Source organism: Microcebus murinus, chromosome 2 (genome assembly GCF_040939455.1).
Source record: "Microcebus murinus isolate Inina chromosome 2, M.murinus_Inina_mat1.0, whole genome shotgun sequence".
NCBI lineage: Eukaryota > Metazoa > Chordata > Mammalia > Primates > Cheirogaleidae > Microcebus > Microcebus murinus.
In genome coordinates, this window is record NC_134105.1 from 51,722,745 (window position 1) to 51,750,484 (window position 27,740).

The 27,740-nt window shown below is 37.7% G+C and overlaps 1 protein-coding gene across 2 annotated transcripts in view; it reads left to right on the forward strand.

Moving 5' to 3' along the window:
* PDE4B (phosphodiesterase 4B) overlaps positions 1–27,740 on the forward strand; it is a 396,900-nt gene that overhangs the window by 164,943 nt on the left and 204,217 nt on the right. The window lies entirely within an intron of this gene.

Genomic DNA, 27,740 nt, shown 5'->3' on the forward strand with positions numbered 1-27,740 from the left:
TGGTGTTGAGATTTTGAGACAAAATTGCATTTAGAATTCCCAAGCACCGAAAGGTGCTTTTCCCCATGGATTTGAATCAAATGTGCGAATAGCATTCAAAAAGGTTAATCTGTTTACCCAACTAGAACATTTTGCACTGCAGAAAATAACTAGAAGTTGCATTGCTGGGCTGCTCCAGATGTCCTACGCTTTGAGCTGCTTTATTTGCATTTGGTATTTCAAAGCTCTTGATCAATTTACAATTATAATTGCCATCAAAATTTTACTTTAACTAGCACTTTGTGAAGGAAAACATCAATTTACATTATTTTGCAGAGTTGGAAAATATCTAATGATTTATAAAACAAAATGAGTTTCATCAAGACAAGTACAAATTGCTGTTGCTATTCTGTGTTATAATCATTTCCTAATACAAGATTTTGTTATTCTCATACATGTGTTTTATATTCACTATGCTAGTCCATAATAAGATAACTGTAATCATTTAATTATACAGCTTCTGTGAGAGAATGAAGAGCACACACATGAATAAGAAAATGAAACAGCTCATTATAAAATGTACATTGGATGTCTGTCTTAGTGGTACTTATAGCTAGATTAACAGCAAGCCTAATTCCATGTGTAAGGTATTTCTTACTTTTCATATCTCCTTTGAATTTGAAATACATAAAAATGTATTCACTCTATACACTATCAATAGAGTCCTTGCCAGTGAGTTAAAGGAATTCTTAGAAAAGTCTCAGTTTCCTTAAATTATAATAGCAGGAAGAAAGATCATAAATTATGCATTGAATGCATTGCTTTGAGAGTCAATAGATAATAACAAACATTTATTAAGTGTTTGCTCTGAGCTAGGCTCTATGCTAAGAACATTATAAGTGTAAGTTCATTTAATACTCACAAGAATAATTTGAGAGTAAGTACTTCCACTATTATGAGCTGCTATGGTTTGAATGTTTGTGTCTCCCTAAAATTCACATGTTGAAAACCTAATCACCAGTGTTATGGTATTAGAGGGTGGGGACTTTGGTAAATGATTAGATCATGTGGGCAGAGCTCTCACAAATGGGATTAGTGGAAAAGAGGCCCCAGAGACTTGCAATGTCCCTTCCACTATGTGAGGACATAGCAATAAGGCACCGTCTATGAACCCGAAAGCAGGTAATGACCAGACAACAAATCTGCCAGCACCTTGATCTTGGACTTCCTAACATCCGGAATTGTGAGAAATAATTCTCTGTTGTTTATGAACTACTCAATTTATAGTATTTTGTCACAGCAGCCCAAATGGATTATTATGGAAATCCTTTCTCAAAGACGAGAAAACTAAAATTTAGAGTGGTTAAATTGCCTAAAGTTCTGTAGCCAGTAAGAAATAGATAAAACATCAAATAATAAAGCAGATTTTTCAAATAAAAGTGAAATCCAGGAAAAGGAAGAAAGTACTAATACTTGGTTGTGAATTTTATTATTAGTCTGATAAAAATAAAATAATTGATGTGCAAATTATACAAGCTTAGAATGAAAAGAAACCTTAGATTGAAAACTCCCTGAAAACAAAGACTATGTCTTACTTATTTTTGGATCTCCTTACATACAAAAAATCTCAAGTTGAATTTGTCCAGCCTCAAAGCCTTCCAAAGTTAGACAGTTTACAATCCAATTGATTCTTGAGAAGTTTCAGGTATCAAAAGATTTTTTTAACTGTTAAGTAACAGTTTTCTGTCCATAACTTCCATTTGTTGAAATTGTGTGATCATGAAGTATAAATGAATATAATGACCAATAATAATAAAATATTGATATTCAAAATGGATGACACAATTCATACTGAACTGTCAGCAGCCCAATAGTAGATTAAACTCCTGACCTACCGTGGTGACTTACCTCAGAGCAATGATTCTCTTTTCTTGCTTACTTTTGGGGCAGTTAGGAATTTCTTAAAATACACCAATGCCCAGTTTTCACTACAGATCAAATTAATCTGCATATCTGCAGTTTATCTAAATATAAGAACTTCTTAGCAACTCCCCAGATAATGCTACTGTGTAGCCAATATTGAGAACTACTATTATAGAGAAATATACACTAAATATAGAGGGTTATTTCCAGGCAGGGAATTACCTAACTACCCAGCCAAGACAATCCAGACTGGCATTATTTTTGTCGAATTCATCAAGCATTGAGGTCCAAAATCTGATTCTAACCCTGCATAAAATTTAATTAGACCCTAAGAAATGGATAACAAGTTAATAAAACATGAAATTTTCTGATATAGAATATGGAATTCCAGAATCTGGGGAGTTTACATTGGACACATTAACTGTCTGAAAACTTCTTTCCTCTTTTTTCATTAGCTGGGTGGATAAATTTATCAGATTATTGCTCTGAAAGACTAGAATCTGAGCAGAAAGAGTTGATAGTGTTGTAATATTTTGCTTAAGGTGTTAAGAATCCTGATAAAATGTCCTGTGGCAATGGTCTTTCGTCCAAATTCTGATATCCTACAGATGCAAGGTCCTTTGGACATTCTAAATTAACATTGCCAAATTGACTTCTTTGACTCCTGTTTTTCTAAGATTTTGTACTTAACCCTACTTTCCTTCTTTAGATATAATACTTTATCATACAGTTTTTAGCATTGGCAACATTCTATTTTTATTATATTTTCTTGATTGCATTGGTCACAACTTCTAGAGCCCCAGAAGCGTAACCTATAGAGAATGCTTATCAGATGTGTGGAAGACAGGAACCTGGGAGGGATGGAGCAAACATTAGAAGAGCAGTTTGCTCTTAACCTACTTTTCCACTAAGATGCTCATCAAGGTTGATGTTCACTTGCATGGGTATACCCAGATTTTGAAAACCTTGTCAAATTATCTCTATTTCTATTTTTTTAAAATCTGGGTCTCTCGCATGTTTTAAGCTTTCTTCAAATGCCTGATGATTCTTGATTGTCCATTCATATTTAGGAATGAGTCAATAAAAAAGCTGATGTGGAGCTCTGCATTGAAGAGTAAGTCTAGCTTTACGGCAATGTGGCAGAGAGAGTGGACAAGGCATTCCACTGGGGACTTCGTGCTGGGCTCCCCTTGCCCCCACAGCCACACACATCCTCAAGGGTACAATGCTCCAGTTTCACCATACAGTTTAGTCAAATTCTTTAGAGAGGCCCTTCCAATTTTTTGCCTGGGGACTGGGATGAGGGTGTCAATATCTGGAGGTCTAAATAAAGACTTTTGACTGTTTTTCTAGTTTTCCATCCTAAGGTTCATTCTGGTTCCCTTTGCAGCCGTAGCACCCAAGATGTCACTGGGCTGAGCCTGTCTCTGCCCTGCCTCATTCTTTGACACTACTCAATCCAGCTTTGGTCATCCAAAGTGTCAGTGACCACCCTCTACCCTTCTTTTCATCATTGTGTATTTATCACTTGTTGAAAATTCCATTTTTATTTAAAAATATCTAAGGAGGAAAGGGAGACCAATACCTTTGATGCTGGGAAAATTAGATAATCACATGCAGAAGAATGAAATGGGACCCCTATCTCTAACCATATACAAAAATTAATTCAAGATGGATAAAAGACTTAATTGTAAGGCATGCAACCATAAAATTCTAGCAGAAAATGAAAACGCTCTTCTAGACATCACCCTAGGTAAAGAATTTATGACTAAGACCCCAAAGGCAAATACAACAACAAAAATAAATAAATGGGACTTGATTAAATCAAAAAGCTTCTGCACAGCAAAGGAAATAATCAACATACTAAGTAGACAACTTACAAAATCAGAGAAAATATTCATAAACTATACATCTGATAAAGGGCTAATATCCAGAATCTACAAAGAACTCAAATAGCAAGAATAAAACAACCCCATTAAAAAAGTGGGCAAAAGACATGAACAGAAGTTTTTTGAAAGAAGATAGACAAATGAGCAAAAAACATATGAAAAAATGTTCAACATCACTAATCACTGGGAAATGCAAATTAAAACCACAGTGAGATATTACCTTAAACCAGTCAGAATGGCCATTATTAAAACGTTAAAAAAACAATAGAAGTTGGCATGTATGCATCTAGAAAGGAATGCTTATATAATGTTGGTGGGACTGCAAATTAGTACAACCTGTTTGGATAAAGAAAAACATTCAGGAAAAATGTTGAATGTGGACTACAGCAGAGATAAATAGATATAAATGATGCACAATTCCAGCTGCCCTAGCTATATTCCACCTTTTGTCTTCTCAAGAAAGCTTTTGTTAATTGTAAAAAGAGTAGATGGATGATCATATAGAAATCTCCTTAAATCAAATTCATGAAACCAGGTACTTGCGTATAATGAGAAATTACTTCTGACCTTCTTCACAACTGTTTATGAATGGCCACTCTGTTGTGACACTGATTTAAGAATGTCATTAGAAGCATCAGAAGTCTAGAAGATCTTCACAAGCTATAACTATGAAAATTATCTGGCAAGGTGACATTTAATACTGGTAGATATAAGATTGTACTAGTGCAGAAAAAACTAGCATATTAAGTATACAAGTTGGAAGAAATGCGATAGCAACACACATAGAATTTACCCAATCCTTTTTAAGTCTTCAAGGCTATAACTATTTCTAAAGTGTTTTTGTATCCCCCTCCTAGCACCCAGCAGAGAGCTTTATTTATCATGAATACTAAATTTTCCATTGACAAACTGAGTTCATTTCTGTGACCCTGGCAGCCCAACAACTTAAAAAATAGTAGAGCTGGAAAGAATTTATCAGATCATCTAATTTTCCTTTGATTCTGGGATAATTTTTCTTTTTCATATGTCATCATTGCTGAAAAAAAAGTTGAGTATGAAAATTGATATGCACAGATAAGGTGCGAGTACTTCTTTTTCTTTAAAAAAGCCTATTATATTGTTAGTTGTCTTAGAGTTGGTGGCACTTAAGAATTGAGTAAATACAGCCCTTACTTGTTCCTAATGTGCCATACTTTTTCATTCCACTCCACTTTTGCACATAGCTTTTGTCTGAAATACTCATTCCCTCTTCCTTTGGTTAGGTGAATTCCTAACCAATTTTTTTAAAATCAATTCAAATGTTGGTGAATTGATTTGGTGAAGCCTTCCTGGATTCTCATAGGAGCAGCTATGCTATCTCCTGTAGTGTGTCACCTTCCTCATCTTTATATATACCCTTCTTCAACTGCATTTTACAAGTAACAAAACTTGTTCAAAGAGATGAGTTGACATTTTCAAGGGTATGAGTCAGGAGGCCCTCAGAGTTACAGAGGAATCTCATTGAAGACCTGTGTAATCTCTGTGTATCCAGCCGGGTGGCCCAGCTGGCTTCTGGATCATCTTCATTTTGGTTGAATTTCAAAGGTGTTTGAAGAAGAAATAGGGGAGTAGAGAGGTCAGGAGTTCATTATAGTAGATGCTTTCAGAAGATCTCTTTACCATGTAATTTGTGCATTTGCAGAAGTTCAGCAATGTGTTTTCCACTGTGATTTTAGACAGTTTGCAGCTGTACAGAGGCATTTGGTACATTTAGTCCTATAGTATCAGGTAGGATCTGACCCTTTAAAGTTATTATTCTGGAATAGGACACACAGAATAGCTGCTTGTGCAGCTGTCTACATGCACAGGTAGCATCCTCAGATTACAGAGTGGAAAGAAATATATTTATTTATTTCCCAGGAGAAATATTACAATATTGTTTCTAGCATTCTGCACAAAGCAACGTATTAACAGAAAAGCAGTGCTGTGATACAGGGTCCTGCCCTGATATTACTGTCATGACCCCTAGTTCTCTCTTTTCCCAACACAAGGTTCTGCTGGGATTTCCAATTTGCAGAGGGAGCTCTGCAAAAGTGTTGGATTGTGGACGCTGTTACTGTTATGGGTTGAATTGTGTTCCCCTCAAATATGCTGAAGTCCTAACTTCCAGTACCTGTGAGTATGATCTTGTTCAGCAGTAAGGGTTTTTGGATGATCAAGTTAAGATGCAGTCATTAAGGTGGGCCCTAATCCCATAGGACTGGTATATTTATCAAAAAGGAGAATTTGGACACAGGGACAGATACAGTGGGAAGACACAGAGGGAAGACACAGTGGGAATGGCACCTACAAGCTAAGGAACCTCGGAGGCTACCAGAAGGTAGGAGAGAGGCATGGAACAGGGGTTCTCCCTCACAGCCCTCCAAAAGGATAGACCCTGCTGACACCTTGATTTTAGACTTCCAGCTTCCAGAACTGCGAGGCACTAAGTTTCTGTTGTCTAAGCACCCAGTTTGTGGTCAGTGTTAGGAAGTTAATGCAATCAGTAACTTACTTTGATCTTTGTGTTGCCTCTCCAAACCTCAGCTCATTATTTCTGAAATGAAGGAACTAGACAGCAGGATCTCCAGCTCTGAACTTTCCTGGTCTCTCTGCAAGTAGACTGATACACTAGTTCTGCAGCTATACCTCCCTTGCTATCCTCCCTTTGATTCTTTTCCCTAGCCCTTTGGCTTGGATGTGGCATGGCTAGGAGTAGCTCACCTTTCTCTGGTCCCTGAGGAAATTTAAGTGAAGCACATCCTCCTCCTGCCCAGAAGTGATGGCAGGAATTCGACAGAGGAAAGACTCGCTGTGTCTTATATAAATGTCACAGACCTCTGACCCCGTCCTTCTGTCACACCTGCCTGAAAATCCCAGGCCAGATATGCCACGCTGGAGATCGAAGCCTGGATTCAGCACACAAATAGGTTTTATTTGCCTTCACTGTGTTTTACTTCTTTTATTAATTAAAAATATTAGTTACTGAGATTTTAAAAATTGCAAGATTTCACATCAAAATCTGAATTTTTGGCATAGTAGGCCAGGATTCCCACACAGTAATGACGAGCTCATTTCCAAGGAGAGGTGGTCGCCTTTGAAGAAGGGTGCGCTATCTGGTTTCCACCGCCTCTTCCTCTCCTCTTCGTCCTTCGTCAGGCCCAGTTCTGGCTTCTCTCGTGGATGCTACCTCCAGGGGCCCCACAGGCACTGTTGTTTGGGGCCTCAGTGGACATTAGATGAGAGCTATTGATTTCCCTATTGTTTTCTCTGGGAGTACAGAATTTAGTTGAAGTCATTGTGTCTTACATGTCATACAAACATCTACATATGTTTATGCCTTGTACTGATTATGGATATGTCCTTATAATGTTATGCACATTGTAGAAATTAAATAGATATTTATTTAAAAACCAATCTTTTCAGTACCATGAGGTCTATAAAGATAGGCCAGGCCGTGGTGCTGCCTCAGGGGGTTACAGCCTATTTTGAGGAAATTAAGATATTGAATCGTGCAGGTAAGAGATTCAAGAAGAAAGTGAAAAGTGTAAAGAAAAAAATGCAGACCAAGCTTGAGGAGAATTCAAAGGAAGAAAAGAGCAATTCTAACCGGGGCTATAAAGGGAAATTTTGCAGTGGTGGTGAAGGATACTTTAGCTGATATTTGAAAAAACGGTAGGATTTGCTCAAACATGAGTAAAAACGAGTATGGGGTGGGAAAGTATGGGGTGACTTTGAGAAATAACAAATAGCTCAATTTGACTGAGCTGAGTTAAGTTGTGGGAATAATAAGCTGGAGGGGATGAAAGTTTGAACTACCTAACCGTGGCATGAGTATCAGGCCTGAGGGCTTCAGGCAGCACCGAGTAACGCATCCTTTAAAGGAGCTAAATCTATTCTTTGGCCTTAGCTAAGAATTAGACAAGAAGCCTGCACTTAACCTCTGTTGTTCAAAAAAGAAAAATGGCCTCTTATGTTTGCAGCTACTTTAAGTTTCAAGGTAGGGAAAAATATCCATTTTTAATTTTCTTCCTTCTCTTATTGTAACAGTTTTCAGGGAAAGTATTCTGACACAGTTCTTGGCAGGCAGTTCTAATGTAGCAATACAGCATTCTTATCTCCACTACAACTTCCCCTCCCTGAACTTTCTAGCATGAGTGTGTTAGCATTCTTCACTTTCACAAAAGTACTCTCAATAACGTATTAGCTATTCACTGAGGGAACTAATTTGTCATTTTGAAACTTGAGTTAGATAAATCATTTCCTTTCCCATTTTGTTCTTTCTTCCTCTCACTCTCTCAACAACTTTTTCTCCCCTTCTCTCCCTCACATTTCTCTTTGTCTCCCTCCCTGTCTTTCTTCCTTCCTCCTCCTCCTTTCTTCTTCCTTTCCCTCTCACTGCTTCCTCCCCTCCTTTATAAGATAACCAAGAGATTAAGAGCAATGACTTGGGAGTCACATGGTCTGGGTTATAATCCTAGTGCTCCTACTGACCTGTTGTAGAAACCTGAGATAGCTACTTAGCTTCTTTGAGCCTCAGTTTTGACATTTGCAACGTAGGATATGATAATATTCACCTCCTAAGGTTATTGAGAATATTCATGCATTAATACATGCAAAGCACTTAGAACAATGCCTGGCACATGTTAAGTACTCAATAAATATTAGCTACTATTGCTCTTGTTATATCTGCTGCTTTTCTTTTTCACATTTATCTTCACTGTGGATGGGTTTTTATAAAAATGTGGAAAGAAATAAATTATAGATGTTCCTTATTTAATTTTAGACCCAAGAGATATGTTTTGGTATTCAAGAGATTTTTACTATTATGAAATAGCATATAGAATGCACAACCCAGATCCATATAATTAATATAATGTATTATTGGACACTGACTTGTAAGTGGATTAATTTTCTATGTATAATCGTGAAATCACTTTTAGGAGGATATGGCCCTCTTGTAAATGCCTTCTTCTATTTGCTGACTGAGATAGAGGAACTTGACTGTGATCTGGCATATTATGTGTAAGGGGTTAGAGGTCTTGAGTTTCTTTGAAATTTTTCAAGAGCTCTGTGTTTCGACCATTTATCTATTTCTCTTTTCTTTTTCCTTTATTGGGTACATCCAGCCTATCATACCTTGACATTTGAAAAGGTCAGTATTTTTCCACACACTAGTAAGCATATTTTACTTGAAATAGGTAGAACAATGAAATTCTGATTCCTTTTTGTGAGGACAATGTTTTTAACAAGAGAAAATAGCACAACTTATGCAGGTTCTAATAACTGTGAGTTCAACAGGTATGGTAAATGAGATCCTAATAAGTTTTGCAAGAAAATGTACAAATGTAACATTCTTGACACCAGTGTGAAGATTATCCTTCCACAGTATCTTTGTGTATCTGTGCAACTTGTTTCCTAAAATACTGATGTTCCTCAGCACTTTCAGATATTTGAAATATAATTTTTCAATATGATTTTTCAAGTGAGATTGATAGGATATAAGTGGAAGTGGAGCTTGCCTGCCTTTATTTCTGCCTCCCTTTGTCCCTCCCTCTCTTATTATTTTAGTTTTCTTTTTTTCAAAGGTTTGAATGTCATTCTGCTCCTGTCAAACTGGTAAATATTGCCATTAAATACTCATCATAGACATTTTTCACCCTCCTCACCACCAGTTCTTCAAATAAAAACAAATTAGTTGTGTTTAAATACCATCTACCAAATTGTGAGTGCCTTTAGGACAAGAACAAATACTCTTCAAAATACGTAGAAGAGTGGATTTTTCTCACAGTACCCATGATCAGGAGAACTCTCTTAGCTTCCTTATGGTTATATTGATTTATAAACTGGGATAAAGATTCTTGCTTTCCTTGTCTACCTCTCTAGGTTATCATATCACAGTAATGATAATAACAACACATAACTTTTGTTCAGCTCATCATGGTTTTTAAAATGTTCCCATATACAAGGTGATGCATGTGAAAGCTCTTTGGAAATACAAAATGCAAAGTAAATGCAAGGCACTGTTTTCATTAGCAAGAAAACTGCTCTGCACTGAAATAAGTCTGTGTGATGCCATTAAGCATTTAATTTCATTCCTTAAATTATGAATTTGTCTCATGAGAGGTGATGAGCTTAACAGCAGCAGCATGAATGAAGCAGCACTGACATAATGCATAAATGTAATTCCAGGGGAGTTGGGAAGGCACCAAAAATGTGCTTACTTTTGCCATAGCTTGAAATGGAAAATGATCATTCCCCTTGGTTAGTTCTGAAGAGCTAACAGATTGACAGTAATACGAAACAGGATCTAATTTTACACTGATGCAATTTAGATAAAATATAAAAGTTCTGATGCTAGAAAGAACACATGTACTTGCTTATAAATTTTATTCAATTGGACACTTTGAAGAGTCTACAGTGCTCATATTTCGGCAACATCCAAGAAGATGTTAGAATGATGGAATGTCTTATCGTTGAAAGTGACTTTATGGATCATCTAATCAGTTAATTTGATGGGGAAACTGAAACCCAGAAAGGCAAAATGGTTTTGCAACAGCCACATGACTTTTTAATGGCTGAGCTAGACTCTGTCAATATATTGTCCCCTACATTTTACCCACAGTAATTCAAATTCTCACTAGACAAACTCCCTGAAGGTAGGTACAGCAGGTCTTCGAATAACGTCATCTTGTTCAATGTATTTTTGTTATAACGTTGACGAAAAATAATTGATTCCCAGCCAGGACCACTGTCTGTGTGGAGTTTGCATGCCCTTCCCAGGTCTGCAAGGGTTTCTCTTGGTATTCTGATTTCTTTCCACATCCCAAAGCTGTGCACATGAGGTGAATTCCTGCAGCCAGCTGCATGTGGGTTGAATGTGCCCTGGGAGCAAATGGTATCCTGTCCAGGGTGGGTTCCCACCTTGCACCCTGAGCTGCCAGGACAGGCTCGGGCCACCTGCAACCCTGTAATGGAATAACTAGGTAAATATTTATCTCTCTTTCTTTCTTTCATTAATCTTTCTTAAATGTATATATAGCTCACATGTATTTCAATGTTTAATGCTAGAAGTGTTTGGGGTCTTTATTTAGAAGTTTAGTGCTGTTTTGTGACAGAAATATGCCATAGGAACTTAACTCTTGGGTTTTTTTTTTTTTCAGAATATTTTGGGGTACAAATGTTTAGATTGCATATATTGCCTTTGCCCTGCCCGAGTCAGAGCTACAAGCGTGTCTATCCCCTAAATGGTGCGGTGCGCACTGCACCCATTAGGTGTGAATATACCCATCCCCTCCTCCCTAACTCTTGTTTATATCAATTAGCCTATGGCAAAATTGATTTCCTCATATGTTAGTTTCATCTAACGTTGTAGTTTCCAAGAATGTATCAATGACATTAAGTGAGGACTTACTATATTTTCAGTCGGCAATTAATATATCCTTCTACCCATCGATCTACCCAGCTGTCAAGAATGTATTAAACGTTCATTTAAAAGCCATATATGTGTTAACACTGTGTTGTTAAGTGATAAAGATAAAAGGATAGTTAAGATGGGTGGCTGATCTCAAAGTGTTTGTAGTCTAAGTGGGCGGGGGAGAGCAGTGTCAGCAGTTGAAATACAATGTAATAAATGTAACAAATATCAGAGGCATGCACTAAGGGACAGCAAAGAGGCATGAATAATCACTCTGCAGAGTAAGGTAGAGGAGTATTTTGAGAAGAAATATTTGAGTTGCAACATAAAAAAAGTCAGTTCTTCACCTAGCAAAACGATTAAGACTTGATAACGTTCTAATAAGCCTGTGATGGTGCCAATATCAAAAACAAAGTATTTCAGTGGTATAAGCTTCCACTGTAGTATTTACTCTATGACCCCTTCCCCTTTTTTGTAAACTTTAACCTTCTTGGCCCCTGGTGATATTAATTCACCCCAGCCCTGCCTTATTAAGATAAGAGCTTCGATCTAATATATATATCTCAGAAAACCTAGAACAAATAAGTGAAATGTTCATTTATTTTCAAACCAAACAAACAAAAAAATAAACCTGTCCTTAAAGCTCCTCCTTTTAGAAGAATTTCACTTAACAAATGTAGAAGGAATGAGAGAAGCATGTATTTTCATACTCTCAGATTATCTACTCCAAAATACTTACTAGTTACAAAAGAAAAGTCCTAATGTTGTGGTGTGGAAGCCCAGCAGATTCCTCCTTAACCAAGTGATCGAGTTTAATATCAATGATAATGAGACACATGGATATCATGTACCTCCTCATAGGATACACTCGAAGGGTACATCATGAAAGACCATGAAAGAGGGAGGAATTGTCACAGACTGGAGATGAATAAGAAAATTTTAAAGCTAAATGCATTATGAGATACTAGATTGGATCATGGAACAGGAAAAAAAGGGCATTAGTGGAAAAACTGGTAAAATAATAGTAGATACTGCAGTTTACTTAATATTATTGTATTAATGCTACATTAATTTCTTAGTTTTGATAATTGTACTATGGATATGCAAGAAATGAACATATGGCTTTGCATATATTAGGAAAACATTGGGGAACTGGGTGAATGTGAAGAACCTCTACAATTTTTTTCAGCTTTTCTGCAAGTTTAAAATAATTTCAAAATAAAACCAATTAAAAATAATTGTCTTTATACATTAGGGACATTTCTAAATGAACTTGGAAGACAGGGTATGTAATGCTCAAAGCTGATCCAAATCATTGCATTAAAGAAAATTTGAAACAAAGGGGAAAAGATGTATACATTCCTGTAACATCTTTGTTCTAGTATTTAAATAAGTATAGAATTTAGATACAGTATATAATTTAAGTATAATATATGATTACTTTCACTGAAGTAATATTTTTGACCCTGAGATTAGTTTTGACTAAAGTCAGAATTAGTTTTAACCTATCTAGTGTACCACCTATATTCACATCTTTACCCTAAAAGTAGAATATAATATGAAACAAGAAAATATGTGATTTGTCAAGTATATCCGGAGATTGATTATGGGGTGTGAAAAAGTGTGGGATTATAAGACCTCTCCTTAGCAAAGAAAATGGTATTTATTTTCTTTAGAAAACATTTGCTATTCCCAGAAGATGTTACTGGCTTAAGACTACCAGCATCATAACATTAACTATCTCTTTATGAACTTTCTAATAATAATATTTTTATTACTAGACTATGCCTTTCTTTGCTTCTTCTTTATGACTGAGAAGATTATTTTAGTTAGTGCATGATTTTAATTGGGGAATTTTCTCAACTATTCACATTTAAGAGTTCTTAGATAATTCTCTTTCAGTGTTTAGAATGCCAGATATCTATATTTTTAAGTCATGTAAAGGTTTGTTTGTCTGACCTGAACTGATCTAAGTGGGTTTTATTGCACGTTATTTCTAATAATATCATGAGTTTGAAAATTCCACTAGTTTAAAAGAGGTAGATTCTGGGCCTAATTACTAAATTTTCTTTCCTTAAAATTCTGTGCAATCAAGGTGAAAGGGTTTGTTTCCAAGGAAACAAATGCACTCCATTTTTATCACATAAAATGTTTTCTGCAAGAAAATTCCATAACCAGTCTCCAGGGAGATACTGTGTCATAAAATAGCTCTCATTGGAGATTTTTCCAAAGGAGCACTTTATTTTATTTTTGTTCCCTGAAAATTATCCTGCATTTGTATGATCGTCATTGTATTGGATTTCAAAAAAATTTACAACAGAGCTGTTGTCATCATCTTATTAGAGTCATAAAATGTACAATTCTGGGAGAATGTGATTTTTCTCTGACCATTAGGTTACATTTATATTGGAGTCTAAATAGCATGTATTCAAGATGTTTGCTTGAAAAGAAACAGCCTGTTCTAAGTATGATATTCATCACCCTGAAGGCTGAAAAAGAACTTCAGTCTTTATTGGTATCTATTTGAAGTTGAACATGAATGCTTCTTCTTTTAAAAATTTGAAAACCATATAAATACTCTGGCTTTGCAAACTTTCATGATTGAAAAATAAGGAAACTGAGGGAAGTAGAATCCATTCACAAAAAACTGAGACTTTGTTTTCTGATGTATCTCTTGTACTAGTTGGTCTTGCCCATGTGAGTGCTTGCATTTAGAGACACTGTTACTCATATTGCAGCCTGGATCTGGAATATAATACATGCTACAAAAATGTTAGATAATGGAATAAAAGACTTTACTACTTATACATTAAGAGAACAAATTTTTGAAATAGAAAACAAAGTAACTGTGGAGTTACGAGTGATGGGGAGAGCAAATAGTAAAAATTAGAAGTCATAGCCCTGTGCTTTACTAATTCTGCAATTTAGCACATCAGTCATTTAAATCTCTTTAAAATTGGGAAAGGAGTATCTATTAATATCTCATAAGTTTAAGTGTAAAAAGTGTACTTGTTAGAAGAATTTCTTTAAAATATGAGAACTATTCCATGAAAAGCAATGTGATTTCTTACATTGTAAAAGTAATAACCACATAATATGACTTTCTCTTAATTCAGATGTATTGTTTTCCTTGTTTCTACTGCAAATCTCATGCATGGGCCAGTTACAGTGAAATCATTTAAAAATATTACCTTGCTAGGTTAGCCTATATCCTAAAAAATAGAAGAGAGTTTTTAACAATTCTGTGAAAGATTGGACTTCTGTCAGCCTAATCCTAATTCTTCAAATCTCCAAAATTCTATCTTCAGAGACTCAACATGTAGCTACCTAACTCAACTCACTTAGCCCAAACCTTTATGTGACTTAAAGATATAGATTGTCAATCAAAGCATATAGAAGAATGGGTTGATTTGTGAAATGGAAACAGAGCCCTCATGAGAGACTCAGTTGAGCTCTTTAAAGAGTTTAACCTGTGTAGCCACATACTTTGTGAAAAAGAAGGGGGACACGCATGACAGATGGTAGCACATAGGAAATAGTAAGAAGGGATATCAGTAAAACATTTTTTTTTTGTAAAACAATTATTTTTTGAGTGCTGAGTGGCAGGGACTAGGCTAGATTCTGTCCATCTACAAGATCTCATTTAAAATCACACGAAATTTGGCAAAATATGATCAACCCCATGTAGTTTATTCTGAGGTGTGCCACCCAGGTCCCCCTTAAGGACTGAACTACACTCACTTTCCCAACTGTCGCCAAATGTTGGCAGTTGAAGACTCTTGTGTAACTCCCTATTCAGAAATTTTCTCTCAACCAAAGACAGCCACTTTTCCCAGGATCATGTTCCTTCCTGGGTCAGCCTGCCTCCAGTGACTGATTGATGTGGGTTATACCTACTCTCAGTGTGAGACATCTTTGGAGGATCATCCCAGCTTCAGAAAGAGCCTCAGCTAAAACCTTGGCTGCAACAGGATCACAGTTTATCTCCTTCTGTCCAATCCTGTTTTCCTCACCCCTCATCTTTGAGTTGTTCCCCAAAGTACTGACCAATAAATCTCTTGCACACCAATCTAACTGCTGGAAATTCATTTTACAAATGAGGCTTCTGAGGTTAGGGAGTTTTATTATTTCACCCTAGCCCACACAAGCAGTATGTGGTGGAATCATGATGCTGTTTCCAAATGTCATGCATGCTGTAAAAGCCCAGCAATTAGAAATGGTGTTCAAGGTTGCAAATAACCCCTACCAGGTCAGTTCAATTTCTCAGTTTCAGATTGGCAGCCTGGAGCTTTCAGAATTAGTCAGAAGGGTTGTGCAGAACTAAAGCTAAAGGTAGGGCGGATGTGTCCAAGTGTCACCATTAGCAGGAAAGGGTTAGAGCTAGCAAGGAGATAAAACTTGGCTGGCATAAATATTGACAACTGAAAGCAGACATTTACAGTATTTTTTTTTTATGGAACCTTGTTAAAAAGTCAATTCCACTGAGCAGATACTTATTTAACCATATCATTTTCAATATGTAACAAAAACTGGATGATCAAAATAAGGAACTATAACCAACATAAAATATTTATGATAAAATATTTATTTATATATTTAAAATTTTTTATAATAAAAAACCTAGTGAAATTGAAAACAGGTCGTGAATCTAGAAGGGTTTTGCATATAGGAGAAAATTAACATTTATATTCAAAAACATTGATATGTTGCCTATGAAAATGGCAAAATCAGACTTACTGCTAATATTAACCTTCAACATGCTGTGAATACAAATATATATTACTAACCAGTGAAAGGATGATGATTTAACATTTTGAACTTTTCTAGGAAGTAATTCAATTAACAATATCTATTGAGAACCTAGTGTGCACCAGACACTAATCTAAGCATTGAGGACAGAACAATGAAAGAGAGACATGGTCCCTGCTCACATGACCTTACATTATACTACCAGTAGGAAGACAGTCAGCAAGCAAACACATGTGTAAACAATGCCTCTTTGTCAACTGTCCTCTGAGCAGTGAGGTGTCAACCACTTCAGGATCTGTGAGAAGAACCTTCTAGACAAAAGGCCAAAGTAGAGCCCTATGAGGGAATTAGGGAGGCTTTGAAAAACAGAAAGAAAGGCAGGATTGCTGGAGCACAGCAAGTGTTGGAGAGGGTTTAGATGAAGCTTTAGGGTTAGGTTAGAGCTGATGGCTTGTGGGCTATAAAAGAGAATTGGGGTTTATTTTATGTGTGATGAGAATTCACCAGTGTGTCTTAAGCAATGGAGTGACATGATCTTATTTGTATTTTTGTAAAAATCATTCTGACTTTGGAATGGCCTGAAAAATGTGAGTAAATTCAATAGACACTCAAGCATCAAGTATTGCCCCGAGCTAAAGAGGAGACAGCGAGAGAGCATATAGTACAGCAGGGAGAATGTAAGTTTGGGAGTCTGGTAGATCTCTGTTCAAACTCCAGCTCTGTTTCTTTCTAACTGGAAACCATCCTCTGAGTCCTAGAGGAGATAATAAAACTTAGTTTGCAGGGCTATTTTTAGGATTAGGTGACTCATGTTCGGTGGCTGACACACGGTTGGTACTCCATATTTTGTGATAGAGATGAATGTGAAGTATGGCACCGTGATGTAAATTATGCTGGCTTTTCTCTGATCTTATTTGTTGGTGACACTAGATATAAACTCTGAGCTATCTTAAACAGAAAAATAGCTGTTTTATTGGCCATTTAGTTTCAAAGGGAGTTAGATACAAGGAGCTGCTGAGGCGAGGATCTGCTGAGGCCATGAGACTAGAATGTTTCTTTGTAATTTCTCTCTCTCTTTTTTTTTCTCATTGCCTTAAAATTATGTGTCTCAGGCATACTTGTTTTCTTGACTCCAGGTCACACAGAGAACTCTTAGTTAGCACCCTGGGCTGACTAGAGTACATTTGTGCAGTATATGCATGTGTACTTAATGCTCCTCTTCTTTGCTTTAGCAGTGACTCAAGAACAAGGCACAGGAGAAGACCAAGGTCATCCAACTTGTTTAACAGGCTTTTTAGGATGAGGAGATTCAGATGGAGCTCAGAGGCAGCAGGGGCATATCATAGAAAACTGTTATGTTGGGAAATTTTATTCCCTTGAGGCGGCAGCTAATGCAGGGGTTGTTACACCACGGCTACTTGGTTAGAGGGCATGCAACAAGGATAATGGGTCCCAGAAATATTCTTCCATATTGCATTTTTAGGATTTTGTTTAAAGTGAAAAACATAGGACAAGGAGGAGGATACCCGGAGGGAGATGAGGATTCAGATACAGAAGGAAGAAGGTTGCCTTTGTTTCTCTTTGGTAAGTGATTAAGTCTCTGTAAAATGCTATTCACATTTTCACAATATGATACCCCACTAAATTCTAAGACTCAGGTGATCTTTCTAACTTCGCATATTCAAGAGGCATCTTTGGATATTACTATCAAGCAGGTATCTGAATAAATCTCAATATATGTTACTATTATTGCTTATTTATGACTCTTAGTTCACAGACTTGGGAATGCAATAAATAAATATTACCACCTTAATTTATGTCTCTGAGTCCTATTTTGCTTACCTGGTGGAAAACTTAAACTTAGGTCTTTTTGGTGTTGTCACAAAAGTGAGTCACAATTCCTGGGTCTTATTGCAAAGTATGAACATAGGGGAACCTTGTGTCTGGTCATTGGGCGTACAGGCTGACTTGACCATACGAACCTAGAAGTAGTTGTTCCTATCCTTATAGCTTCTTTAAGTCTACACTAACAGCCTTTTATTGCTTCTTTACAACCCTTAGGGCCCAAGAATCTTAAGCAAGGCTACCTCTAATTCAGTCTGCCCAGAAGACCCATGAAGCCGTCTCCTTCCTTGGGTCTTGCTACCTTCCTGATGATACTACTGGGAAGTAGAGCCCAGTGCTTTCCTACTCTCAGGACCCCAGCCCGGCAGTGGGGAGTAGGAGGAAGTTGGTAGCTGGGGTTGGGCTCTCACTCTCTCTGTGTCCCCTTTATCTACTAGCCTAAAAACTTTCTGACCTTCCGCATGGCTCCCTGGGGCAGTGACTCAGCGCCTGCCTTCTGCTTCAATAGGAAAGGAGGGAAAAGGGAAAAGGCAGGGAGAGAAAAGCAGAGGTTGCTATCTCACATATCATATAGACAAAACTGGAAAAAAGACTTTTGAGGCTGCTCTTAAAGAATGAGAATCTTTTCTCAGATGAGATAGCGATGCAGATGAGTACGTTGAAACCAAAAGAACAGTTTTCTTGTTGTGCCAGAACCATGCTGGCTTCCTAGGGAAACATACTCTGATTCAGTCTGAGAAACAATCGTGTCTTAGGCAGAAAGTCACAGAGTTGGCACCATAGAGTTGCTCTGGATAAGCCAATGCAATGATGTGGTGATTTAAAAACTTCTCTATTTAATAATAGGGGGCACTAAGGTAGAAGTAGTATTTAGAACAGCAGAGCTCCCAAGGTAACATGGCCTTTTAGTGCTTCTCTCCATACTTAAGTGGCTCGGTCCTCTCTTTTGTTTCTCCTGTTTTATTCTTCTCTTTTTCATGTTTCGGGTTTGGAGGAAACTCCTGTGAATCTTATCAGACACCCTATGACTTATTTCACATATACACTTCGAGTCAGCATCCAAAAAGTGCCAGTGTGGCTTGGGGGGGCTAAACATGTCTCCCAGCCCTGAAAGACATAGGTATATGTCCCTTACTACACTTAATTCATTTGATGGTCTTTAGCACATTGCTTATGCTATTTAAGCCTGTCTCTCTATTCATAAAATAGAAATGAATAGTATCTACTTCATCATTTTGTTCTGAGGGTCAAATGAAATAATATGATAGAAGGCAGTTTGTAAAATACCAAGTTTTGGGGAGGTAGGATTAGAATGGTTTGACTCCCTCTAACGTGAGTGGTGTGAGAATAGATAGTTTGAGAATAGGCAGCAACCTTCTGAGGTTTCACCAAAATTATAGCCATGCTACATTTCCAGGGGAAAAAAATGAACTAAACAAGAGCTAGGTTTTAGGCCAAGCAGAGAATTCATATTTATCCATTCACATACGCATTTCTCCATGCAACAAATATTTAGTAAGCCTTGCTCAACGATATGCTCTGTACTGCAGCTGTCAGGATTCTGGGGTGAGACTGTACCTTGCTCACTTCTGTATGATATTGGCACACATTTTACCAATAGAGAATTAAAGGCTAACAAGTATTTGTTGAATGTAATGCATCAAAAAAATATAGTCCAGGTAGACTTACCATTTTTGTACATATGTGTAAACCCTTAGACTTTGACATTAAAGCCGAATCACCAAGCCGACTTTCCCTCCTCTCAGGTCAATTTCCCCTCAGGACCTTCACTGCCAGCAAACCTGAGTTAGAACCTTCACAACAATTGTGACAGGTTCCAATAACACACAACTTCAAAAAAGTAAGTGGATGAGGGCCTTGATCTTTTCCTTGTGAGGAGGGTCTTTGAACCCCATAAAAATTACTGACTTTCCCCTAATTTATCCACATATCAAAGGTATATTGGGAGGGTCACCTTGAATTGGGACCCAAAGGGTCTAGTTACAATCTCTATATTAGTTTTCCATTGCTGACATGACAACCACAAATTAAGTGGCTTAGATCAACAGCCATTTATTACCTCTTGATTCTGTTGGTCAGAAGTCCAAGTACAGCATGGCTCAACTAAGTTCTCTATTTGGAGTCTCACAAGCTAAAATCAATGTGTCAGCATGACTTCCTTTCTTTCTGGAGGCTCTGAAGATGAAAATGCTTCCAAGATCATGCAGACTGTTGGCAGAGTTCAGTTTCTTGTGGTTGTAAGGCTGAGGGCTCTGATTTTGTTTTTTGTTTTTTTTGTTTTTTGGGGTTTTTTTTTTGCCAAAAACCAGCCAGGAGCCTCTCTCAGCCTTTTAATGCTGGCTGGTTTCCTGGTCATGTTGTCTCCTCCATCTTCAAACCAGGAAAAGAACATCCTTCTGATGCCTCAAATCTCCCTGACTTCCCGTATCTCTCTTCTGCCTCTAGTTCTCTACTTTTAAGAGCTCATGGGATTAGATTGGGCCCACCAGGATAATCCAAGATTATCTTCCTGTTTTAGGGTCTGTAACATTAATGATATCTGCAAAGTCCTTTTTGTCCTTTAATGTAATATACCCACAGATTCTGAGGGATTAGAGCATGGCCATCTTCTGAGATCCTTCTGCTTACTACATGTTCTTTCTGGGGACAATGCAGCATTACTCAGAAGAGCTACTGGAGGCATTCTTCCTAAGAGAATACACGCCTGCTCCAGAGACAGATATCCTCTGTCTCTCCAGCTCTAGTAAGAGAAGAGGAAAATACAATTAGAAAGAAAAGAATTTTCATCAGGCATTCCATCGTGCATATAAATATTGGGTATTGGACCATTCTAACCTGTATGAGATGCTCAGTAAATGGTAGCTATTGTGATGGCGATGATGGCAGTGATCCTTCTAGATTTAACTTAAGACAGTATGCCAGTTACTGAAGCAGATTCAAAGTAGATCGAACATAGCCTCTTCCTTAGGGAAAACGACAGGTATACAAATAAACACAAGATGGGGTGGTAAATGCCTTGTTAAAAGGGACTTCTTGTCCTCTTGATGGCTGTTTTTGATGCTCATTTTAAACTGGTCCTCACCCAGATAAAAATGGTGCAAAGGGTGAACAGTACTGTTTGTTAACATTTGATTTACCCCAACTGCCACTCACGTCCTGTGCGATGCCAGCGTGGCAAATGCAGGAAGGCCTGCCACTCGATGAAACTGCCTCAGAGAGGGCCAGGAACTGGGAAAGGTCAGCAAAGCCTCTCAGATTTAAAAATAGAGAACCGGGAAACAAAGGACTCGATGCAACTTTTACAACTACAAATTAAATGCAAAGAATGACACATCATTACATAAGCAGCATAAAATATAATTTAAATGTCAAAAGAACTGAAGATTCTTTAATCATGTAAGAAAAACTTGCAAAATGTGTTAAATGTCTCAATTTGTACTATACAAAAAAACTGAAAAGTAAAAATGGCATTGTTTTATAATGCAAACATCCAGAAATCAGTCGTGTTTTCCTACTGTTTATAGGAATCCTTATGTGTGTTTTACCCAACTGTAAAAATATTCATCTTTTAAAAACACTCACGACTTTCAGGGATCATGTATATATTTCAGTACAAGAGGGTATTATTTAACTTATGACAGTACTTAAATGAGATATGTGTGGCTAGTAAAGTTATAGTGAAATCTTATATGTGAAGGATACATTTTCATCGGGAGGAGCAGGCATTATCACAGATTGCTCTACTACTTGGAATATGATTTCACATACATTTTTCCTTTCTTGAAAATTAGTTTTGTGGCAATTGGTTTCCCTACTTCTGCCACCCACTTACATTTTAGATCTTTGTTTTGAAGCCTGTGAGATATATTTAAAAACATCATATTAACGTTTTAGGTCTCTGTCTGGATACAGTAGTTCCACATATGCCATTCTTTGGCAGGTGCAGAATGTTACTAGTTTGGTTGTCAGAGATAACACTCGAAGCCAAGCTAAATATATCTATACATATGTATGTACGTCTATACACATGCATTTACATATGTACATATGTATAAGCTATACCTAGAAAATTTACTCTTCCTTTAGTAAACATGTTTTGTGCTCCTACTGTGTCCCCTGCAATGACCCGAACACTGAGAATACTAAGATTATAGGACACAGGACCCTGGATTCAGAGAGCTCTCAGAATATGGGTAAATGGCTACCAGAAGTGTAAGTAGAGAGCTTTGGGAATACATAGAAGAGAAACTTACTATAAACTAGGGCAGAAAGAATTAAGCAAGGTTTCCTGGAGACGACTTTATTTTAGTGAACGAGTCTTTAGAAGTAATTTGTTTATTCAGGTCTCTGACATTTTTGGTATATTTTCAGCTTGGATGAATTCCCCAGTTTAGTGGAGGGTGGGATGGGAAGGAAAGGAGATAGAGTTAGAAAAGAAGAGAAAGTAAAGTTCTCTCAGAAGGCCTCTGCAAATTGCCCTGGGCTGGAACTTTCATTAGAGGCGATTGTTTCCTTGTTCTGAACCTCTTAGGAGTGGGGAGTAGGGACCATCTCCCTGCCTCTGGGAAGGGTCGGAGCAGAATATATCATTCCTCTGGGTTTATGAAAGGCAGGGCCTGAGGACATCTTAGAACCGTTTCCTTTAGGGCAACATTTTCCTGGCCAAGCTGGGGTGGTGCTTCATGAAGTCACATGGATTTCCCTTCCAGATCAGTCATTGCTCCAACTAGGACAGCAACACAAAGTATTCTGCACCTGGGATACCCTGAAAACAACAATGGAGTTGAAATACGGTTGACCCTTGAACAAGGGGGCTGGGGCACCAACCCCCTCCCACAGTTGAAAATCACGTATCACTTTTTACTCCTCCAAAACTTTACAAATAGTCTACTGTTGACTGGAAGACTCATCAATAACATAAATAGTGAATTAACACATATTTTGTATGTTATATGTATTCTATACTGTATTCTAACAACAAAGGAAGCTAGAGAAAATAATTTTATTAAGAAGATCATAAGGAAGAGAGAATATTAATATATTCACTATTCATTAAGTGGAAGTAGATCATCACAGAAGTCTTCATCTTCATCATCTTCAGCTTGAGGCAGCTGGGGAGAAGGAAGTGGAAGAGGAGGGCTTGGTCTTGCTATCTGCAAGGTGGCAGAGGTGGAAGAAAATTCCAGTATAAGTGGACCCATGCAGTCCAAACCCGTGTTGCTCAAGGGTCAACTGTAATTCTATGCAACCTCTGAGAAAGTCAATAAATGGTAGTGCTGAAAGATTCAAAGTCACTTCTGCCAGTTTACACGTTGCTTTGCTTGGCTCACTTCACAATTAGAAAAGCTACAATCCTTTGCCAGGAATTCAGTATGCAAATATTTTCTAATAAAGAAAACCATAGGAGGAACTTGAATTTTGTTGCAGTATGCCAACACACTGACAGAGTGTTTTTGTGTTGACAGACTGCAACATTAGAAAGCAAGTACAATAGAGTTCATTTACAAGAACACCTGCTTTAAAAATAACCCTACTGTTAGGAGGAAACAAGTTCTGGACTAGTTTTTTTGTGTGGAAAAATCCACAAATGAATAGGAAATGTAGTAAAGTTGCCGTGAGTCGCACACAGAACATTTGCATTGTGGGCAAAGCTTTATATTCCATCTGAAGTGTCACAGTTATGTTCTGATTTAATGATTTTGTAATGTTTCTGTTTTCCTAACAGAAAAAGTTCCTGGCAACTTTGTGTATATATAGCTTTCAGTCCAGAAAGGAGGTAGAAGGATCAGCCACCAGAAAAGGTCTCTAAAGATTTTCCTTCCAGCACCAGAGAATGGGTGGGTAAGATGGAGAATACATTTGGACAGAGAGAACAGCTCAGCTCACATCTGTGCTGTGACAGAGATTTATAAGACTCTAGATGCAGTGTGAGTATCTCAACACAGGAGCCAGGCCGTTGATTAGAACAAGAAGTCTCCCTTTTGCCAGACTCTGAGCTAAATAAAAGATGAGACATAGCCCTCGTCTTAAACAATTTGCCTTCTAATGAGGGAAACAAGTCCATTCACAACTAACTATATTATAAGCCTTTTGTGCGCCCAAATGCTGATTCATTTTGATCAGGAGAATTAGGCTTTGTTGAGTAGGTAACATTTGAGAGGAGGCTTGACAAATAGGGACAGTATTGCCAGGTAGAAAATAGGAAAGTGGAAATGATAGGTTAAGATCAGCCATTAGATCTGGAATCCTGGGCAACAATGTGAGAGTGATTAAAGGAGCAAGGAGTAATAACGCAGGGCGATGAGACTACTGGAACTGTGGTGAATTGGAGCAGCACAGTGAAGTCAGAAGACCCTTGACACTCCGCCAGCCAGGGTGTTTCTGGGATGGTGGTGATGCTAGATGTGGGGTGGGCCACATGACTAAGCATTGTTCCTTATGAACAGGCCCCTAATTCTAATTTGGGAGACAATGTGCCCATGTAAAATCACTCACCTTCACAGAACTCCCTTATATCCAGGGATGGCTATGTAACTCAGTTTGGGCCATTAAGATATAAGCGGAAGTTGAGATATAAACAGAGGGTATTCTGGAAGGCTCTTTCAAAGGGGACAGACGTAGCTGACATCTGCCTTTTTCATATTGCTCTGTAACCTTCTTTCTACTCAGTTTTCGGGGATGGGCAGCATAACCTAGATGGCAGAATTCTTGTGCCAAGAACTATAGAGCAGGAGCCTGGCCAAGCAGCTGCAGTGTCTCTGGGCTGCCTACTGCAGACTCCTTGGTGTGGGAGAAAAAGAAGTTTCTTATTTGTGTCAACCACTATGGCCAAGTTGCTGCTAACACAATAAAATTGAATAGATGGCATGTGACAATAGATGGCATGGCATGGCAATTGACATAGATGGCATGTGAGGAAAATTGAGTGGAAGTTACAAGCCCTAAGAATTGTGACAGGAAAACTTTCCAGCTCTTCCCAGGTTAGTACTTTGCAAAGCCTTCTAGATTATTTTTCCACTGAAGAGGTGTGCATTCTTAGAACACCCATCCATTCATCAATCAAATAAATATTTATTGTGCCCCTGCTATGTGTCAGACATTGTGCTGGATGTCAGGGATACAAAAAAGTACAGGATGTGGCCCCTCAGGAAGCACATGCTCTACTAGAAACTAATGTGTCAAGGTTCATCATAAATAGGATTTGAAAATTGTGATTTTTTAAAAAAAAAACTCCTAAAACTCTAATAGAGAATAAATTTTTCTCTTCCAGCCACATCAAAAATTTGGAGTGTAGATTGGTTACTGATACAGATTGAGCATTCCAAATCTGAAAATCCAAAACCTGAAATGCTCCAGAATTTGAAAATTTTTTGAGTGCCCAAACAACACAAAGAAAATGCTCATTGGAGAATTTTGGATTTCAAATTTTCAGATTAGGGATGTTCCACTACTCAACCAGTAAGTATAATACAAATATTCTAGAAATCTGAAATCCAAAACACTTTTGGTTCCAAATGTTTCAGTTAAGGGATATTCAACCTGTACATTAATGCTGCAGAGGAAAGTGGCTATGGTGCTTTGCCACCAGTGACTTTGAGTTAAGGGAGCCCAAAATGAATGTCTTTCTAAAGGAAAATGAACTAAGTAGCTAAAGAGACATCACCCTGAGAGATAAAAAGCCATCAGTGGACGGTTATGGATAGCTATTCTTCTTCTTTTTTTTTTATTTTATTTTTATTTATTAATTTTTTTATTTTAGCGTATTATGGGGGTACAAGTGTTAAGGTTACATATATTGCCCATGCCCCCCTCCCCCCTTGAGTAAGAGCTTCAAGTGTGTCCATCCCCCAAACGCTGCACATCTTACTCGTTGTGGTTGTATATACCCATCTTCTCCTTCCCCCTCCCTCCCTGCTGACACCCGGTAAATGTTATTCCTATATGTCCACTTAGGTGTTGGTCTGTTAATACCAATTTGCTGGTGAGTACATGTGGTGCTTGTTTTTCCATTTTTGAGATACTTCACTTAGTAGAATGGGTTCCAGCTGTATTCAGGAATATTTAAGAGGTGCTATATCACTATTGTTTCTTAAAGCTGAGTAGTACTCCATGGTATACATATACCACATTTTATTAATCCACTCATGAGTTGTTGGGCACTTGGGTTGTTTCCACAGGATAGACTTCTGGAAGCTCCCATCCCCACTATTAAAAACCACTGCACCCTATCAAACTTCTAACTTCTTAAGGTAGTAGGATGGGCCGGTGTGTGAAATACCACCTCTTCATGCCTTGATAAGGCTCTGGTGGCCATGAACAGCAATCTACAAACTTGACTGCTAGCTTCGAAAGTAAACATTTAATTTGAGGATTAATCTATTCCTTTCCAGGCATTCATCAAACATTATTGATCACCTACTATGTGCCAGACACCATGGCAGGTGATGAGAAAACAAGGTAGGGTAGCCCAGTATTTGCCCTCAAGTTCCCAGGAGCCTGTGCATGCAGAAGAAAACGGGCAGGTAGCAGGCACCGGAGCACGCACCTAAGAGAGCTGCAGAAAGTGCAGGGATGGTTAATTAAACAGGAAGCCAAGAAGATTTGATAGTATTAGAGTCCAAGAGAACTTTGTAGATAGTATAACTTAAGCAGTGCTAGAGAGAATGTTGTAACAATGAGCAAGTCTATTATTTCTCTGCCTTGATATTTGGACATTACTACAAATAGGTGGTTAAGAGCTCCCAGGTATATAACTGAAGCCTGAGGAGCTGTGAGTTCTTATATACTGCAAAAGTCAAAACATGGGCATTTTATGGAAATGAGAGTACCACATCATTCATCTTTGTATTATGCGTGCAGTGTGTTTTGAGGCCATGAGTTTCAGGGACCTTTGGAAGTCATTTCCAAGCTTTTTACTTAAGAAACAATCCTGTGGTCTTCAGATTATGGTAAGTGATTTCCACAAAAGCTTTTATGCTTTATTATCGCTTACTCTTCAAGACATGTGGGCTGAACTAAAATGAAGAAGGTGCTTTTCCAGCTGGTTCGTTGCTGCTTTGCTTCCCGCAGTAGATTGTTGTGCTTCTCTGGATAAATACTGAGTATTGTTTTTCTCGTAATTATTTCCTCAGTGATAGTATCAGCTCTCTAACATTGAGTAATGATCCCTGCTATTATTAAGAATTTGTGTGTGTGTGTGTTGAAAATTGTGTGACTGCTATGTGACTGCAATATTTGCTTTGCTTTACAAAATTCAGTGAGGATAGAAAGACATTTTTGACAGGTCAACCAGTTCACCTTCCCTCCACCCCCCATTTCTGGAAGTAACTTGAACACAAGCTATTAGACATTCTTATTCTTCTTTTCTGCTCACACCATAATAGGAATATATCAAAAGCACTCATCTTGAACAAGACTTAGGAGAAGACCTTAGCCTAGGCAGCATGATTTTACAGACTTAGCCTACCAAGACCTTTTCCCTAGATAAGCAGCTAAATGGTTAGCACTGTTGCACACCTCCCAGGAGCACTGTTCAATTTAGAGTCTATGTGAAATGTGGCCCCGAATTGTGCAATACACAATCCACAGAGTCACACTTCACGACTCTGAACTAAGATATATGAAATTTGTCCACCTCCGCATCACACACATTGGGAGTCTGCTTGCTGTCCTAAGACTCAAGGTTATATATTAAAATTTAATATAAAATTTGCTTCTATTCTAAGATATATCTGTTTATTTTAAGATAAAAATCATGTGTTAAGCTGCTTACCACAGAGGAAAACTGATGCTCCAAGAAAACTCATGTTTAAAATCCTATACTTTCTTGTATCTATTGCATACTAAAAATGATGGGTAAACACAAAAAATGATGGGTAAACAGCTTCTCTAGTGAGAAG